This window comes from Lolium rigidum, chromosome 4 (genome assembly GCF_022539505.1).
Source record: "Lolium rigidum isolate FL_2022 chromosome 4, APGP_CSIRO_Lrig_0.1, whole genome shotgun sequence".
NCBI classification, from domain to species: Eukaryota; Viridiplantae; Streptophyta; class Magnoliopsida; order Poales; family Poaceae; genus Lolium; species Lolium rigidum.
Window position 1 is genome coordinate 196,327,809 of NC_061511.1, and position 5,077 is coordinate 196,332,885.

Here is a 5,077-nt window from a genome sequence, read left to right on the forward strand (position 1 = left end):
TCACTGGATGAAAGTAGTAATTGCAAAACAGTTTGGACAATCCTAAGTTCAGAGCCACTCACTGGATAAACTTAGCATGCCAAAACAATTTTTTGAAAAGTTTTTGAAAACATAGGAGATCCTTCATCCGCTTCAATCTTCAGTTGCTCAAATTGCTCATATCCGGGAGCACGGCTAATCGATTAGATCATACACTCTGCAGAGGTTGTACACTTTCCCCACATGTCACAATCCATCCTTTTTGTTGTATCCTTCATTTGGCTTAACCGGGCATGGATCATGACAAAGTTTTCCATAGAAGCCCCCTATACATAATCCCAGTCCGCCCGCAACTATGATCCGAAGACCCCTCTCCAATGGCGGTACCGATGCAAGGGTTTCCCTCTATGTACGACTAAGCCAGAGCCCATATAGCATGTGGTTGTACTGGAAGCTTCTTTAACTGAAACTTTGAAGATCTCTTTGACCCTGGGCGGCGGTCCCCACCAAATCCTGAGTCTGCAGAGCCACTCACTGGATGCAGCTCTTGTAGACGCTCCCAACATACCACTCCGCCCAGAGGAAAACATTTTTATAAGTTTTTATTTCAGAAATATTTTCACCATATAACCCCAGAATGGGCGCATGTCATTTTTCATAAAAGGTTCTGTTCTTTGAAAACCCATATCCCACGTCTACCAAGCAATTGGCTAAGCACTCATACAATATACGCATTTTAATAAAAAGGGCTACAAGGAACATGGTAAGAAATCCTATGGCTCTCTACTAGGATAGCAAAACATAATTTCCCTACACATGCATTTCTACGAAAATATTTGTAAAACATGCATATCAAAAATAGTAGGACAAAAGATCATGTGTAACTTGCCTTTGATTGATGAAGAATAATTATCTTGTCAACATAGCAACCAATATTAATTTTTTGATAATTTGTCCTCGTCACTCGTCATGAAATCTATCGCCGAGAAAAGAAAAACGATACCATACATAAACATACACACATTTCAAAAAGGAAATAACCAACAAAATTAAATATGGAAAATACAAATAAAATCCAAATAAAACCAAATTATTTTATTTGTATTCTCAAACAAAACTATTCATATTAGTACGAATCCTAATTAGATTTGGGAATTTTCTAACTTGAGAATTATGCGAGAACTAAGTTTAGAACTTAGGGTATTCTGCATAAGCTCGTGTACAAGACGGGAAATGTACTAACAGATGGGTATGATCACAATGTTCAATTTTACCAAAGGAGTCATACTGAAAAGAGTTATTGAATTGAAGTTATGACAAAATACTCAAGATTTCCCAATTGAAATTCGAATATTTTTACGATTGTCAAACTTGAAACGGATGGTTCAGATGGATTCTATATTTACTAAGCATTCCAGGGATATCAAGTTTGTTGGATTTGGATAAGCAGATCCAAAGATATGAATTTTGAAAGATAGGGAAATTTTCTGCCCAAAGTGACGGAAAACAGAAAACAGATATAAGGCTGGAAGTGGCATGTTCGTTCAGTTAGGTGAATCAATATAGACCGTGCGAGCTAAATCCTATGGTGGCCTAGTGGTTTGGTTTAGCTACAAAACTAACCATGTACGGAAATAGAACGACCACGAGACGAAGTTTTACCAACAATGGAACACGCGATCGACGGTGATGTCGCGGATGCGCAGACTGATCGGGAATCGTCTGAGGCGTGAGGTGCTCGTCGTGGGTGATCTCCGGCTGCACAAATTATCGAATCAACGAGTCAGGGTCATGCGTAGGGCGTAAGTAGAGGGAAAAATAATAATGATTTGGGGCCTAGTTCCCGGTATCGTCGGAGTTGAACGACAGCGTCGCGGCGGAACAACGTCAACCGATTGAAGCAACGACGACGCCGCCAACTTCATTGGAGTGATGCACAACCATGTCCAGGAGGTAGGCCTTGGCGTGGAAAGCCTTATGGTACGAGGAATTCCCAGCATGATCACTGTGGACGACGAGATCTAACGATGAATACTCTACTTGGGCTGATAATGGCATGAACGACACGGGCTGTACGGACGATATCTTCACGAACTTGCTGAAACAAAGTGAAGGAGGGGGATTAGGGACACGATGTGACGCGCTCAGGGCCTCCTTTTATAGACAGAGGAAGGAGATCGAGAGTCGAATGCCAACAGGCGGTGTTTAGAGCACCAGTTCAATTCGGGCAATTAAGTCAATAAAGTTGAGGAATAAAGCCCTGAATGAAACGCGCATGAGATTATGAGAAACTTTTGTATTGAAGTTGTAGAGGAAAACACACTAGAATTGATGGGATGAGGAGAGGAAGAGCTACAGCCATGGCTGTACGTGTTCGTGCTGTTACAGTTTTGTGTACGTGAGGAAGACGATCAGCCAGCGCTGGGCTCGCTCGATTCGGCCTATATGGGCCAGGAAAAGAAATAGGTTAGGGGAAAACTTAAAAGGGAGGAAAACAAATATTTATGGAGAGGAGATAGTTGGGCTGTAATTAGCCGAAACGAAAAACTAAACTTCTTTTCTATTTATCTACTCAATGGAAAATGAGTATGACTTATATAATTGCCATATCCTTTCCCATAAATTCAATAAGGCAAAATACTTATAATAGGCATAGAAAAATATATCGTCCACCCAACTTTAGTTCTATAAAACAATTTGTTTAAAAAAATATATATATAGGTCATATATTTAAATCATTTCCAACTATATATTTGAGGATGTCATGTTATCCCCGTCTCATATTATTTTGTTATTTTGGAAATGAAATAAGATATATTTGAAATGCAATAAGCATCAAATAACAGCACAAATAAATCATTACCCAAACCTTTTATATATTTTGGAAAAGTCATATTATTTCCTCTCTCTTGGAAAAGTCATATTATTCCCTATCTTAGTTAGTTCAAGAAGGTTTGGAAAAAATGTTTTAAACACCACTTAGATCAAAGTGATAAAATACAACGCACAAATCGGATTTGTATAAATTTTCCTCAACCATGATTTATAATTTTGGATAGTCATATTTATCCGCTCATGTATAATGTTTTCATCCTAATTGAGAAAAGTTTAAACAAGTCCTCAAAAGTTTCAATTTCTTCAAAAATTTCAACAAAGACAAGAAGTTCAATCAACATATTTTATTATATTTAACATTCCAAAATTTGGAAAATTTTGGGGTGTTACAAACTACCACCCTTAAAAGGAATCTCGTCCTCGAGATTCGAGAAGGCTAGAAAGAAAATGGGTTTGGGAGACACTAGGATGCTACCACCCTTAAAAAGAAGTCTTCGTCGATCACCAAATATCTGCTAGGTATCTCCAATTACTTTGCCATTGTTCAGTTCTTCTACATGTCTTGAATCCATGTTCCTGGTCGCGATGGTTTCAGATAGGAAAGATGTAGATCCTAAGGAGAAAGAACTATAGGTATACCCTTATAAACATATTTTATTCTAAAAATAATTTTATTTGCGAGTGTCACGAAAACCAGAAAAATGACATCTCACAAATCACACAAATCGTCGTATCTAGCGATATAGCTAAGGCTATCAGGTCTTTGGTTCGTAATAGGTCATCTTGAAATCTTCAAAGGCTTCATATTCTTCGGTATTTATAACTTCCTTCCTTCCGAAGATGTTTGATGGTGTCATTGTAGATCCGGTCATCACGTCAGAATTGAAAGCATTTGCTCTTGAAGAATTTTAAGAGAAGAGTTTCCAAATTATTTTGCAAAATCAAATAGGATGAGAAAGGAAATAATTGTGAAGAAGTGTATGAGAATCTTCCAAAAATATTTTAGCTTTCCCAGAAATTAGTCTTGACAAAAAAAAAACGTTTTGAGACTTCCAGGTGAGAATGGGTGAGGTCCAACTACATATTTGAAGAGGAAAGAAACCAGAAATCAATTTTCAATTTTAAGGAAGATGAGTCGTATGAGAGTATTTTCAAAAACTCTTTAAGAATATAGTTGATCCTATGGTTTCCATTTGCTAGGGCCACGTCCTACAGTCAACATATGCTCTGATACCATTTTGTAGCGACCCGAACCTGGTAGGGTTCGAATCTCTGTGCTTACTGTGCTATCCCTGGATCATAGCTAGCACACACAGTAACAAATGAATATCAAGATATAACATACATCATTTTATTACTCAAACGTTGAATCCGGAGTTGCATATACAACTTGCACAACATAGTGGCTGGCTCACATTACAGCGGAAACATAAAGATACGTCTTGGGCTTCATCAACGCCACGGGGCTTGTTGAGTATAGGCACGTGATCCTAGTCGTCCTTACTCGTCATACGCAACGGTAAAGTTACGGCCAAAAATATTTGGTCAATACTTTGAATGTATTGGCAAGTTACACAAGTTGACAATGTGGTTTATAAATATATACATGCAAGGGTATGTCAAAGGAAGGCTCGGGGTTTATTTTAAGTAAAGCCAATTTTGTTTCATAAAAATCTTTTTTAGAAACTTTCTTTGTCTTTATATATTTTTAAAACAAAATAATATAGGGCTGGACAAACACAAGGAATCCACCAAGGTTCACCATCCTACATCCCATCCCCAAAACATGCTAAACTAACTCCGAGCCACTCATCTGGATAGAGTTAGCATGCATTAAGTTTTTAGGCAACACTAAATTCGAGCCACTCACTTTGGATGAAAGTAGTAATTGCAAAAACGAGTTTGGACAATCCTAAGTTCGAGCCACTCCTTCGGATAAACTTAGCATGCCAAAACAATTTTTTTGAAAAGTTTTTGAAAACATAGGAGATCCTTCATCCGCTTCAATCTTCGATTGCTCAAATTGCTCATGTCAGAGACACGGCTAATCGATTAGATCATACACTCTGCCCGAGAGGTTGTACACTTTCCCCACATGTCACAATCCATCCTTTTTGTTGTATCCTTCATTTGGCTTAACCGGGCATGGATCATGACAAAGTTTTCCATAGAAGCCCCTTATACATAATCCCCGGTCCGCCCGCAACTATGATCCGAAGACCCCTCTCCAATGGCGGTAGCCGATGCAAGGGTTTCCCTCTAT